The sequence below is a fragment of the Camarhynchus parvulus genome, chromosome 9 (genome assembly GCF_901933205.1).
Source record: "Camarhynchus parvulus chromosome 9, STF_HiC, whole genome shotgun sequence".
Classification (NCBI taxonomy): domain Eukaryota; kingdom Metazoa; phylum Chordata; class Aves; order Passeriformes; family Thraupidae; genus Camarhynchus; species Camarhynchus parvulus.
The window spans coordinates 18,378,476-18,393,922 of record NC_044579.1 but is presented as its reverse complement, the minus strand read 5'-3'; the positions used below and the strand labels follow the sequence as shown (position 1 = coordinate 18,393,922).

At 40.7% G+C, this 15,447-nt stretch overlaps 1 protein-coding gene across 1 annotated transcript in view; it reads right to left on the bottom strand.

The window, feature by feature from the left end:
• SPSB4 (splA/ryanodine receptor domain and SOCS box containing 4) overlaps window positions 1–12,459 on the bottom strand; it is a 96,656-nt gene extending 84,197 nt beyond the window's left edge. Inside the window, exon 1 of the mRNA XM_030954114.1 lies at window positions 12,271–12,459. The gene's annotated coding sequence lies outside the window, so the exon portion shown is untranslated. The remainder of the gene's footprint in view (window positions 1–12,270) is intronic.
• Window positions 12,460–15,447: the final 2,988 nt, after the last annotated feature.

The following is a 15,447-nucleotide window of genomic DNA, read 5'->3' as shown; positions in this document are numbered from 1 at the left end:
GCCATAATTCACTTATCTTCTAATCTCTTATGATTGATTTTAAAATAGGATTCATAAAGTAACAAGCTGCCCTCCAATAGAACGTTTTCTTATGGTGGTTTATGTGCAGTTTACACAGTGTCTGGCATACATCCCACTGCTAACTAAACTCTGAAAGAGCAAGGGTTCTAAGCCCATCTTGTGCTTTTCTAAAAACTAAAAAAAAAAAAAGGATAAAATGTTTTACATCTTATTTAAACAGCAAGGATATAGTGACTCAACAGGCAATAAAGCCCAAATATTTAAATAAAGAGCAGGAATGTCAGCAGGAAAACCAAAAAATCAAAGAGATCATAGCTCAATACAAGAAAGCATATCAGCCTTCTGATCAGGCACAATCCTTGCCAAATTTGTAAAAGACTTAAACTACTGCAGTTGCTGCTGTCTAGGACAGAAAAGTCCTTCCTTTTTCCTTTTGTAATATTTTCTCTCTTGAAAAATAAAATGAAATTTTAAAAGGCAGAGCACTTGCATATTTGGGTACACAAACCAACTTCCTAATTAAAAAAAAAAAATACTGTGGTCTGTCTTTCTTCCTATTCTGAGACAGAAAGAGGAATATTTAAAAGCCTTGAAAGACTTTTCTTGTTTTGTGAAACATTGCCCAGGCATGGACATGTTCAGCATCTTTGGAAAGGTTGTCAGTTGTTCACTTTAGACTCTGAAAATTGATCCATGAACAAATAGTGGCTCTTTGTGGATTAGCCCATCTGCCTGCCAGCTGGGGGAAAAGGTGGTATTGTAGTAACAGCTGCTCCCACAAGTTGTGCTGGTTTTGGCTGGGATAGAGTTAATTCTCTTCAGAGCAGCAGTTTGGATTTGCGCTGGGAGCAGTGTGGAGAATGCAGGGGTGTTTTTGTTACTGCTGAGCAGCGACTACACAGGCAGGGCTCTCCTGCTGCTCACCCCAGCAGTGAGTGGGGTGGGGGGGCAGAAGGACTGGGGGGAGGCACAGCCAGCACAGCTGATCCCAGAAAAGCTGGGGGAGGAGGGAAGGGGGGACCATTCCCAGTGATGGTGCTGGTGTCCCAGGTCACCCTGACACTGCTGGAGCCCTGCTGCCCCGGGATGGCTGGGCACTGCACCCAGGGGAAGTGATGAATGCATTCCTTGTTCTGCTTTGCTTTACCTGTTGAACAGTCTTGAGCTCAGCTCATGAATTTTATTCCTTTTACTCTTCCCATTGTCTCCCTCCATCTAACAGGGGAGGGAGTGAGGGGCTATGTGGGGCTCAGGCACCAGCTGGGGCTGAGTTATGACGCCAGTGCAGCAGGACATGGAAGAACAAGGATGGGGAACACATGGAGGGGAGCTTTTATTCAGGAGGCATGTGAATTTTGAATGATATCAAGATGAGCCAATTTAGAAATGTGCCACTACCAAATCAGCACAGAGAAAACACAATGGAACCTATAAAAAAGAAATCAAACAGGACTATGTTAATTTGTTTAGAGAAAGAATATAAAAAAACTATTCATGAGTAATATAGAGTCCCCTCTGATATTTGCAATTTTGGTGTAAAGGCCCCTAAACCTTGAAACTCAGGATTTCTTTCATATTTCTATCACAGCAGAGCTCCAACCCTCAAAAAATGAAAATGAAGTGTGTGTGCAGCTGGAGATATCTTTGTTTTTTCACCTTTGGAGTTATACATTGTCATCAATCAAACAGCTCTGCTCATATCAATATAGCTGAGTCAGGCAGAATTTCTACTATAACAACCTGGTTTTCTTAGAAGTTAATGCTACTGTATATTTTGTCTCTAAGTTGAGCCTGCTTTTCAAATTTTGGCCTGCATTTAGCTTGAGACAAACTCCATGCTACAAACACCATCCTACAAACCAGTTAACAGTTTGAGTTTCCTTGAATTCACTGGGGGAAAACGACATTTAATGGAAACTGTGGGAAGCAGGACTGGAAAAATTAAGATTTTTCTGTGCTGAAAGTTAAACAAGGACTGCATAAACTCTAATTTTTTTCCTCCATCCAGATACTTGTACCAACACATGGCCTGCAACACAGCATTCCTACCTACAAGTAATTCACTTGTAATTAATTTCTTCCTAGATGCCGTGATCCAAAGATTTTAACAGGAGAACAGCATTTTGGGAAGGAGTGCTGTCACATACCTCACTCAGTGACATCAGGAAGTGCAGTCAGTACATGAAACAGAATGTGCCAAGAGCTCATTTCATTTGAAAGACTGACTGGTTTGTAGCTAAATTAATAATTGCATGGTACTATGGATCTCCCAATGCTGAACTCCAAGTACTTCAACTGTTTTCACTTAGAAAAAACGTTTTTCTTTCTTTTAATCACACTTAGCAGAAAACATCTTTAAGGGAAACAAAGTCATTGTTTAGCTCTAATAATGAACTACATTCTCAGGGTACACTCCAAAATATATTATAAAATGTCTTATGGATTCTGTATACATGGTATGTAATGGAACATTTAATATCTGCAGCTGCCAATTGTTCTGTCCAGAAAAATATATTAGAACAGTAAATTCTTCCCAGTTTTGTCATATGACAGAAGAGCTATTTGACAAGAAAGAAAGAGCACATGTAACAGCAATCTTGTGTTGTTCAGTGCCCAAGCTGAGTTTAACTGGTAATTACACCATGTTCCAGCAGTTAAATGTGCCTATAGTGCCAGAACAATAAACCCCATCTTGTGTACATGCAAAATACTAAACCTCATCTTCCAAAAAGGCAAATCTACTCACTCTGCAAGGTCTTTGGGGAAAACTGATACTACTTACAGGCTTCCTTTCTGTTTTTATAAGCCTACAAAGTACTATTTAAAAAACCTCTCAGTACCAATAATGCTAATACACTCCCAATATTCGTTTGCTGAATTTTTATCTAAGCAGAGCAGGATACAGTTCAGTGCCACAGAGGATGCTGACTTAGGTGGTTCTGCCCTGTCCTGCCATCATCTGAGATGCCCTCAGTCAGGGCTTAACCCTTGCCAGCAACTCAGCCCCACACAGCCCCTCGCTCACTGCCCCGTCAGATGGGGGAGAGACTTAGAAGAGTAGAACTGAATTTGTGGTGTGAGATAAATACAGTTTAAAAGGTAAAGCAAAACCCACACATTCAAGCAAAGCAGAACACGGAATGCATTCATCATTCCCATAGGCAGGCAGGTGCTCAGCCACCCTGAGGACAGCAGGGCTCCATCACGTGTGACAGTCACTTGGGAAGACAAATGCCTTCACTCCAGAAGTTCCCCCCTTCCTTCTTCTTGCCCCAGTTTCACATGCTGAGCATGATGACCCAGAAATTCCCTGGGGTCAGCTGGCATTGCTGTCCTGGCTGTGTGTTCTCCCAGTCCTTGTGCACCCCCAAGTCTCCTCACTGGTGGGTGAGAAGCAGAAGGGCCTTGATGTTGTGCAGGGAACAGAATTAACTTTATCCCAGCCCAAACTTGCAGCTCCTCTCAGCCAGCAAGGCCATGCTCATCTCTTACATTAGCTGCCCACCACCAGCAAAACACAAGCCACACAAATACTGACATACACATCAACGATGATACCTAAAAAACCCTATATATATGTATATGTATGTATATACATACACAAACTGGGCTTTCTTGAGTTAAAACAAGCTTCCATGACATTTTTGTCAGAAAGATATTTTCTTACCCCTTCTGAACACTCACTTGCCTTCCTTACCAAAGCTGCAGTCTATTTCAGGTGTACCAAAAAAGGAGGACTGAACATTTGATAAGACATGAGACCTAAAATGTTAAGTTTAAACACATATGGAGAAACTATCCTCTTTGCTTGGAAAAAGGGAAAAAATAGATTGTCATCTTGTCACCTCTCCTTGTTTTCACACAGTAGACAGAACAGCATCAGCACAAATCCAGTCAAAATTATATATTTCATGTATTACTGGAGACCATGTGGTCAACTGCTTTTACCATGGATTTTTCACACAAGGAAGCATTAAAGGCAACCATTTCAATCATGGGTTAGGAAACCAAAGTTTCATATTAAACCCTGGAAGGAGGGTCAAGTTATTTTTTTCCCCTCTCATGTCCTGCAGCAATCAGTCCAATCTCAAAAATGTGATAAGAGAATTTTTGTTACTTCTAAATTTCAGATGATGCTCAGAGTTCTACTACATGGGTACTTTACAACAAAATCATTGTTTGTTTCAGTATGACTTGAAAAAATCACATTCACAGCAGAACTCGGGGCAGCAGAGGCAGTTTGAGGTTCTGTCTGAGCAGCACCTCCTCTCTGGTTTTGGCAGAGGCTGCCCATGAGCAGGCAGGTGCCTCCAGCAGGAGCCTGCACAACCAGACTGGGAGTGAAGCAGGGAGGAAAACCAGCCCTGCCACCCCTACGAGGACCTGGATGGGAGCTGGGCACTCAAGAGAGACCCTGAGGCAGCTCAGAGGAGTAGAAACTGCATTCCGCACCCACCTACTCTGAGCTGGATGGAGAATGATTCTCCATACCCTTTCCCTAGCTCTGCAGGAAGAGAGCGAAGCAAAGCTGGAGTCACAGTCCCAGGAGGTGATGGCTGAGGGTGTGGAGGGAGATTCCACAGTTGCCTGTTAGTTTTAGGACTTGAGCATTCCCTGTTAAAGCTGATACAATGGAGTAGGGGGGAGTGGTCAATCCTTCCCTCCAGAAATCATTTGGGAGCACAGGCCTCTCTTCCCCAAAATGTGTTGCCATGGGATGCTGAAGTGAGCCACAGCCGTGGAGTGTGAGTCATCCCCAGGGCAGCATTCCCAGGAATCTCTGCCAGTGGAGCAGGGAGGAGGACAGGCTGCTCAGGAGGCTCTGTAATTGCACACTCACTGAATTGTAACCCAGCAGCTCTATCATTAAACTAATAATGTTACTGCCATGCAGAGAGCTCGAGTCAGAGATGGAGTTAAATTGTATGTTGTCAAAATATTGGCAAATAAATGAAATCTAGCTCAAATGAAACTTCCCTTAATCACACCATAACATTACCACATGCTTAATTAGAGGCTTTTTTTAATTAAAAGAAAGTTATTTAATGGACAAGATAGTAGGCTTTCAGAAGTTATAAATATGCAGCAAGTTATTTATTATATAGCTGATCTTCCATCCATATAAATTGCTGATGCAGTTGCCACACACTTCAAAAAGCTTTTAACTCAAGTTCTTTAGATCAACACAAAGAACTTAACCTTGACAAGATCCTTTACAATTTTATTACGTTGAAAAAAAAATTTTAATTCCCCCCTATAGGACACAGATTTATTTTTTTTAAATACATCACTCTGTCAAAAATGTTTTCAAAAATCTAAGAGATGAAAGGAGGATGCTACAGAAAACCCAAAACTGACAAAGAGCACGTTCAGTAAAGAGGCACCCAAAGCACATCTATTTAAAGAGATTGCTGTAAGCTGGAGTGCATTGTTCACTGGGAGCCTCTGCGTCACAAACTCCCGAGGCAGTGACTCAGCCTGCCCAGGAGTGTGTCCCTGCCTTGGGGACTGGCAGGGGGCATGGCATTCTCTTTGCTTTTGGCTTTTAAGGAGCAGGTGCTTGTTTTATTGTTAAAATAATTGCTTGTTTGCCATTGAAACGTTTGAAACTTTGCTTTTGAGACATGGCTCTCCGTGAATGTGTTTCTCTCTCTGGGCTTCGAGAGAGTTACACTTGATTTTGAATAAGGAACTCTTGAGAACATTCTCAGTTTTATTTTTTCCTGATAAAGTGGAACCAGATAATTGAAAAAATTAAATACAGTTCAATCAACATTTCAAAATGTTAGTTCAACTGCATATATTTACAGATTTTCACTACAGAAGAAGTATTTTCACTAAGCAAAGAAAGTGTTGATAAGTCTCCTCAAAACAAAGCAACAACCAACAAACAAAACCCCAAAGTTACACCCTGAAAAAATCCAGGTAAGGAAAAGGCCAATAAAAAGTACACTTTTACCAACAAAATGACAGAAAAATTTTTGATCCCTTAGTAAAAGATAATCTCTTTACGACATTTCTAAAATGAAGATGCTAAACATATCTATGAAAATTAAATAAATTCAAGACCTAATGTAATTACATAACATCGAAACCATGATGCAAGTAGCTTAAAAGGCTGATGGGAAAAATTTTAAATATTAAGTGCAGAGCCCTTTATAACCAATTTGAGCCATAAGAAATTAAAAAGTAGCAAAAAATATATACATAACAAAATCTCAACATCACCATTTGTTGGGGGCTAGGTTTCTTTCCTTTTGTTCCTTTCTACTTAGAGATATTTTTTTCCCCATAAATTGCTGAGAAATGCTGACTGAGTATTTAAGAAAAACAAAAGAAGTGGCCAGGCTCAGGGGAGGAGGGCATTTGGTTGCACTTCTCTTATCTGGGAGTTTCTCTCGAGAGGTAGAGAGACCTTGGGAATTGGGCGGGTGAAGGATGGGGCAGGGGCAGCTGCTGGCTCTGGCTCGCTCTCACACTGCTCCCACCAGAGCCCAGCCCAGAGCTGCTGCTTCTGCCATGGGGCAACAAAGGTGCTTCTTCTCTGTGTGTGAGAGCAGCCACTGAACTGGGACTCAGCAACAGCCACCTCACAACAAGGGGACTTGTCCCCCCTGCTCAGGCGCGGGACCCTGCGCTGGGCCCTCCCTGCTGGAGCAGCCATGGCACCCGCTGCCCGCCGGGAGCCCGCAGCGCCCCTGCCGGCCGTGCCCAGAACTGCACCGAAGGGGAACAGGCTGGACGGGGTCTCTGGTCCTGGTTTGTGCCAGGGCCAGAGCTGCTGGTGTTTGTTTGCCTTGCTATACGTACCTGTAAAGAACTGCTATTCCTATCCTCATGTCTTTGCCTGAGAGGCCCTTAATTTGAAAATTATAATAATTCAGAGGGTGGGGATTTACATTTTCCATTCCAAGGGAGGCTCCTGCCTTCCTTAGCAGACACCTGTGTTTCAAACCAAGACACCATCGTAAGGCACCAACTTCCATTTCACAAAATGCAAGCTTTTGAAAATTACATTATGTACAAAGATAGATTGATAATAATTCATGCTGCTGATAACAGACCTTGTAAACTGAAGTGTTGTTGCTTTGGAAATATGGAAATTAAAAACAAAAATAACCTTCAATATTTGGTACAGGTATCTGACGGCAACTACAATTCAAGTGTATTTTTAGGGCCTTTTAAACCTTTTCTAATTAAATGGTGGACTTTTAAAACTGAGTAGGACAGCACATAGCTCCAGTTAGTATCATCTTGCCATATAGCTCAGGAAAGATGCTTGCAAAAACCAAGCTGATATGGAAATCTATTGTTCATTTCTATTATAATTCAATTTATTATTGCTCATATCTATAATTGTCCATTTCATTTATTATTGATCATAATTTCATATTGCTTCATTTCAGAGCATAGGAATTAAATGTCTGTTAATTTCATTAGCAATCAGCTCTAAAACAATGACAGTATTAACCAATCTTCACAACAATGTACCAAAGACTTAATTAACGTCAAGTGCTGGAGGAACTGCACGAAGGCTGGTGCAGCTCAGCTGTCCTGTCCCCTGTCCTGTGACACCCCCACAGGGTGAGTGAGCCAAGGGACAGGGGCACAAACCTGCAGGAAGTCCAAGGAACACATGCAGCCTCCTATTCCACAATCTGTGAATCCAAGGAAAAGGAACTGAGCTAAGGCTGAATGTTTCTCCTCCACTCTTTTAAGGACAGCCCCCTCCTTAAGGACAGGTTCCAAGGGCAACAGACAACAAAGACATTTCCAGAAGTGTGTTCTCATTACTGCTGTGCTTCAAGCAAGCCAGGAAAGTCACTGCTGACCTTGAGCCAACAGGGAGGGGAAAGTCTTGTAAGGGAAAAATATTCCTTAGCAAAACAACCTGGAGGAAGCTCTCCCTGTTTCCTTTGCAGTCTGTCCCGCCAGGGCTCTTCTGCAAAAGTAAAGTTGTCTCTAAATAAAAAAAAATCCTGAAATTGGTTAAATGCACAATTATTTTCTTTCTAGAAAAAATTCTCAATGTTTGAGTTCACTACAATTCTCTAAGCAATTCACCATGTAGATTTTCTTAGAGCAGAACAAAAAGGATCAATTTAGTGAAACAAATCAGTGTTCTGGGGAACCTACTCTGAAAGAGATTGGTTTTAGTAAGATGGAGGAAAGCATTCTTAGATTAGAATCTATTACTTTAAGCTTTATTTCTTGCTTTTAGAAAGTTATATTTACGTGCATTTTTGTGCATCTATCACAGAACCATACATTTACATTAAATATGCCACTGATACCATACTAAAGCTATCCCTGTGAAATGTTCTAGTAAAAGTTTACAAAACTACTATGAACTGTCAGGGCAGGTGTTTTTTAAAGTATTTCGTTAATTACACCTGTTTTGTAAGTAGACTCACTCTGAAATGAGTGGCAGATTGGCTATGTGTCTGAAGAACATTTGTTTGCACAAAATTTGCTCTTTGAACACAACATAAGGAAAACTCTACTATGCAGAAAACAGAAGTCAATCACAACTCACTACACATGGAGACACTGATGGTCACTGAATAGACAAAATGTACATTAAAGCTCATCATGGAGATTAAAATCTTGCCTTGAGCAGCCTTTCCACATCAACAGGTTCTCAGATTGCTGTGATTCAGAGGCATTACCAGGTATGTTTATAAAATGAGGTCATCAAAAGCCGTGGAAGGCTGCCCAAGCCTGGCGGCAGAGGTGTGGCTGAGAGCCCAGAGCCCACAAGGTCTGGGTGTCCAAACCCAGGACAGCCAGAGCTTCTGTCCTTTCCCTGGAGACTCACCCTGGGAGGGCAGCACCGGGCTGTCTGTATGGATCTGGGCATGCTTCTCTAGAGATCAATTAGCTTGTCACAATTATTGTTACCTCGTTAATCACCTGCTGGGGGTACCTGTGTGTTACTTTTAGCTCAATGGGAATCCTGAGCCTCATATGAATGCGCTGATTTCACCCTCAACCTGGGAGCACTCATTTCCCCACATAAATCAGAAACCAGCCATATATGCACCACCAGCTTTGCAGAAAATAAGCAACACAAATCCATAACTCACAGAGCCTTTTGCTTCAGTAATCCTTAATGTTATTCACAGAGACTTCAACTCAGAAATAGAACTATTTCTTGAAAGGCTAAAAAGACTGAAATCACTACATGGAAGCTTCTAAGAACTTACATAGTCCCCCAAAATATAGTAAAAACATGCAGCTACTGCATTAAATGCCATTGCACAATCAATGCAAGCATGCCAAAATGGCTGTAATCCACCCCTAACAATTTGGGAAATTCTCCAAATTGCTGCCAATGTTTTAGATTACTTACGCATGATCAGACATTTGGTTTGCTTTTTCCTCCTTCCTGGTTAAAAAAATACTGCATTTCTTATTTTCAAACCATCACTACAGCCACAGAGCTGTCACCTTATATTTTTAATTAATCAATAAGACCAGAAATCTGAGAGGTTGTTATGATAATGGTTCATGAAATACCTTTAAATTTCAATAAACAAAGCAAAAAGAAAATGAGCTACATGAGTACAGTGCTCTTCAGCTAACCGTTTTTATTTTGTTCTGGTAAAGATATCCAAATATAAAGATATGAACCAGCCACTAAAGATATATTGGCCTCTAGCATAGCTTGGTGGTAAAGGAACAGGTATGGTAAACATTTACAAATATAATTTCTCTGATTTTCTGCATGTGCTTCACCTCATTTGAACTGCCAGCGCAATGCCTTATTTGCATCAAAGTAAATGACACAACTCTGTCCTGCTCCTTGTTACTTCACACAGATTATGATCTTTATCACCTCACCATTAATTCTTAAAACTACAATTAGACTGCAACACCCATTGTACTGTCAAGATCACAAATTGCAATGTCAGCCCTTGGCTTCAGACCAGTGGAAGGAATGGCCATCTGCACAGGTCTTTAAGCAATACAGAGTATGCACATGTATTGTTCTTTACCACAGCAAGTTCAACATGGAAAGATTTTCAATCCCAGTTTTCAAAATTTCAGAACTGCATCTAATTGTACATCAAAGACTATTTCAATAGCAAAAAGTATTTCAATACGTCACCTGAAAATTCAATTTGAGGATTGATCTGAACATTTTACTGAGGAAAAGGTTCTACTGCTCGGGGAAATGTTGTGGTGAAACCCCCAAGAGCCACGATTATCTCACACACACTCCTTCTCCACCAGGTAGTTCCTCGCACGAGGCAGTGAGAGAGGGAAGCGGCGTGAGGGTTCACCTGATACCCAGCTCTGCTCAAATTCGAGCTGTGTGTGATTAAAACATGAGATTTTTACCTTCTCATTGAACCAAATTCTGCAGCTGATAAAAATCAGAACTGCCCCATTATCATGAAAAAAAAAAAAAAAACAAAACAACCGGAAACCTCAAAGTTTCTGCCTGCCACCAATGCCTTCTCTCTCCATCACCACTGACGCCTTCTGTGCCTGGAAAAAAGCCAAAGCTTACAGAAAGGAGGTTTATAAAAGGATTTCTGTCATCCCCCTCCACTTTCATTTTTTTGTAAATGATGTTGCTGCCAAAAATATAACAAAAAGGTTTTGCCTATTCACCATTACTCCTGGAAGGGGAGAGGGGGGAAGACAGCCTATATTACAATTCAACAGACTTTTCAAAAATTGTACTCTAGGAGTTTTCAAATTCTTCTGAGATCTTTTAGAAAATCAGGTCAATACAGCCTTGGAACAAGTATCTGATCCCCTTACTCCTAAGTGTGTAGTTTTGGCTTGTCATCCCAACAGAAGAGATGGAGTTTTGGGCGCCTCACTCATTTGTTACCACTCCACTTGGCAATCTGCCATTCTAGGGGCAGTGACCATGGAGTTAAAGGAATTTTAGAGGGTGCTCCACTGCCCTATGTTTATGATAACACTCTACTGTATAAGCTACTAAAACATATCTATCATGGTCTTATTTCAGGGACAAAGCAGGAGGGGTTAAAAATTCTCAAACAAGTGTAAGAATTTGCACCCAAAATCTGTTTGTTTTAACACAAATTTGGGTTTCTTTGTTTACTACAAAAATAGTGTTCCTATTTATTTCTTTTGGGAAGAGCACTCAACTTAAAACAAAGACATCTGTGTCTGTGCTTCTAAAACAAAGCTTGATTTATAAAATGTGATTAAAATTTCTTAAGTTCTAAGAAATACCCTTTCATTTTAAAATTGTTCATGTTTTTTTAAAGATAGTCTGACATAGTCTAGATTGTTATACTTTCTTTTGAAACCCCTCAAATGTGGAAAGACCATGGAGATGTTTTCAGAGAGATGACAAGAAATGCAACTCTAAAAGAAAAAGAACAAAATTAAAGAAAAAAGCAACATGTATCTAAATTATTGGCTTTGAGGGTTTTGATTTGGCTTGGTTTTTTATTGAGTAAATGAAAATAGAAGCCACTCTCAGCAAATCTACAGCTTTAACTTGAATCCACTTCAACTGTACCAATTACTTGAGGCCACACACTGTTTTTGGGGGCAAACCATTATCAAGCTTCATACGCATGGCCAAGTCCCAAACACTGAGCTCCAGCTTGTACAAACATGCACATGAACAGGACCAGCATCTCAGTAAAAAACATGTAATTCTAAAGTGGCCTCAGAACATCCCCAACTGTAATTGCCTGGAAACAATACAGTTCTGCCACAGTATTTGTAGAGCAATATTGAAGAAATTCAGAGTTATCAGTTTTGGGTTTGGCTTTTCCCCTACCCCACACTCCCGTCCTTTCTGTCTTTGCATTTCTATGCTTGAGAAAACTTTAATGCTAGAATCTAGATAGGTATGGTTCTGGTCAGAATAAGAGCATGTTCATGGCCAGACTTTTTGACTAAAAAGATCACAGAAGCAATCCTTAATTCTCACTTCTAGACTTTCACTGTGAGACAAGATTGAGAACAACCAATAAAATTTAAAAATAGAAAATAAGTTTGCTCTGCATTTCTCAGGATAGTCCTGTTCTACAGTTGTCATTTCTACATTTAGACTGATACCTCAAATTCACACAGTGCCAGGTAATGTTTCCTTCCTTCTCCACTTTTTGTTGGAAATCAGTTTCTGTATCAGTGAGCTGCCGTAAGTAAAAATCCCCTTGCACATGGAATACTAAATAACTGGAAAAAACCCACAATCCCCCCAAAACCCCTAAAATCTCAGCCCCTTCTCCTGCATTCCTTCTCACTTACCGCAGTCCCATTCTCTCGATGGCTTTGTAAATGGCCATCTCTGTCTTTGCAGGGAGCATCCCGGATGTGTGAGGCTGCTCAGTTTTTGTACATCCCATATGGTGTGAAACACAAAATGAAAAAGCACAGTAGTGCAAGTTTTAGCTCGTATGCTCTAGACAGAATTGACTTGGAGAAATATGCAGTCAGCTGTGCCCAACACTCTGTGTTCCCCCCTCTATTCCTCTAAAATAAACATTCCAATCCATTCCTTCCAAACCCATCTGACATGTTACAGCAGCCCAATATCGAGCGCCTTACTGCTGTTCTTTTCAACACTGGATTTTCATCTGCAAAAATAATCTAAGAATGGGAAAATTCATTTTCCCATGAACTTAGATCAGCAAGTCTCACTTCTCCCCTTCCTCTTCTTCTGAGAGAGGTGGTTCAATACAAGCCCCTCCCTGGCAGCCAGACAATAAAGCTGCAAATAACTTATTCTGATCAAAGCCCCATCTGCTTGGCAGCAGCAATTCAACTGCACTTGTGGTTTTTGTATGGCTGCAGCTTCAGAATTGAATGATCCTTTCATTTAGATGGAAGTTTAAACAAAATATGGTAATTAGCATCAACCACTGCTTTCATGGCTACTGTCTACAAAGACATCTCTAATAAAAGGACTTCGCTGCTTTTCCATCTAATTACACAACATTGTTGAACAATACAATTTAAATTTAAATCAGGCAGCTCTTTCTTGAAGTCAGTTAACAGACTTCCTGTCTTACACTACCTATGGTAGAGGATAGGACTAAAATGAAGAATTCCAACTCCAAATCATCTCACCGGATTTTGTTTCATCATTTCCTGAGGAATATGGCTGAGGTTGGTAACATTTAGCTCTAATCTTGGTAGTATAGAACTACCTATCTACCATTCAAAAGGAAAGCAGGATTTAAGCTTTTTACCAGAGCAGGGTGAAAAAACAGGCATTATGTAGCATTGCAGTTTTATGACATAATAAAAGATGCCAGCATACAACGATGAATGTTTTAATGAGACATCCACAGTGCTGTAGTCAATAAAAATTTTTATAGGCACAATCCTCAGCAATATAAATAAGAGGAAAATTAATTTATTATAACCACTACCAGTTTTTTGTTTAGGTACTATAATTTCTCATTACAATAAAAACCAATAGTGGAAAAATTAATCTTAACCCCAAAAAAGAGTATTTTTGGCAAATGATGATTTTCACAATCACATTGGGCTGCATGTACCTGACTTTACAGCGAAGCCAAGGTGGGCCTGACCTTGGGTTGAGAGAGAAACCCCTGGGGTATATCAGCAGATGCTGTAGAAAAAAAGCCAGTGGCTCAGCTAAAACACTTAGTTAACATTAGCCCACAAAACCTGACTGAATGGAAAGACCTAATTTGGCTCCATCGCTGCTGATGAGCTGATAGGCAGGAATAAGAAATACTGTTTTAAAGCCTCTGGCTGGGGCAGAGATTTTGACACATGAATTCCCTTAGGCCATTCTGACAACTCCAATCTAAAGGTTTATCCTAAAGACTTTTCTTGCCACCTCCTATTTGCCAAGTGAAACAAAAAGGGCAGGTAGACGAAACGTATCTGAGGGAGTCACGTATTTTAGCAGTATGAGTTATAATTTGAGGGAACAGTTTTACTGTGTACTGACATGTCTGTGAAACTCCTCTTTAGAAATCTGATTGGAAGGGAAAGCTCCAGATTGGTAAACGGCACCCTCCATTGGTTCCTAAATGATGACAGTAACACAAGGCACCAAGAGAGAAAAACTTTCTGTTTCAATAACATCATCTATTGTGCATTTCCCCAACAGCTAAATCCCAAACAGATTGGGACCTGGAATACAGAAATACAGCATTCCTCACTTACATCCTGTTAGAGAGCTGAACAGCAAAACAGAGCAAATTCAAATAGAAACTCTGTATTCAATCCAACAGTTTTTAATCGCCATTCCGGGGAAGTGCTCTCCCACCCAAACACCTCAGGCAGAACAACCTGAAGCCCAGCTACTCGCATCAAGTGATGATTTCCTGCTCTTCTCAGCCTGAGCTTTCTCTCACCTGACACATCATAAGCGACTCATCCACCAATCCTCCTCACCTAGCAAAGAAACACAAACACTCTGCAGTTTTCCACTGGGGGGCGGGGGGGGGAACCGAAACCGTAATAAATCAACGTATTGACAATTTTGGAGAAAAGCAGCAAAAAAAAAATAGAAACTGAAAGTGATACTTGTCAGGAAACTGCTTGAGAGCCATTCAGCTGTGCCCTGTGCAAGGAAAGCTCAAGCAATCTGGAAACCTGCAGCAGACAAAAATAGGAATTCTCACCATAAATTACTGCTTTCTCCAGAATTCTTTTGCCTGTGTCATCTGGATTACATACTAAGGTGCGTTTAGCAATAGTCAATACAAGACTCATGAATGATTAATAAGCTTTCCTATTATGTGATTCTGATGGTTATCCCCATGTTAAGGGACACCATTTCACACAAGACACAATACAACTGATACCCATAAGGCTCTGAAACAGCAGAGACCTTTCAATATCATTTAACCATCTGCAAGGACTCTCTGATTTCCTTGCATCTACTTCCCTCACCCAACAGGATGTCTGTCCTGGCGCTCTGTTTGACGAGGAGAAGCTGGAAGTTTGTGTCTGGGTACAGTTTCCAAATGTAGTTTATAAAAGTATAATTTTGTTTCATTTATAATCCAAATACATTTTTTAATTTAGGGGAAAAAGAATGAAAAATCAATGTTCTAAAGTATATGTTTTAGAAAGAACGCTGCCAACTATTGTGCCTTTAACTGCTGCAAGCAGAAAACAGCATTAACATGAAAATCATGTGTCACGTGCGCATTATCAAAAAATTACCTTCTGCCCAGAGGAGAAAGTACTTGCCAGTTGCACAGGTAGTGCCATGCCAGGACAAACCCAAGGGGATTTCATAATGATACAGCAATTTTGTTTGGAATTTAACTTGAACCTTTCAGCAAGGAATATTGGCTAAACTGAAAATATTACTGCTAAGCAAAACTGAAGTAGCTCCAGAAAGGAAAACCATCCACACTGCCATGGCTAGGGCCACACAGGCTCAGAGCTGCAGCACATGGAACAGCTTCCAGGGAGCACAGGGAGGTGGAACAT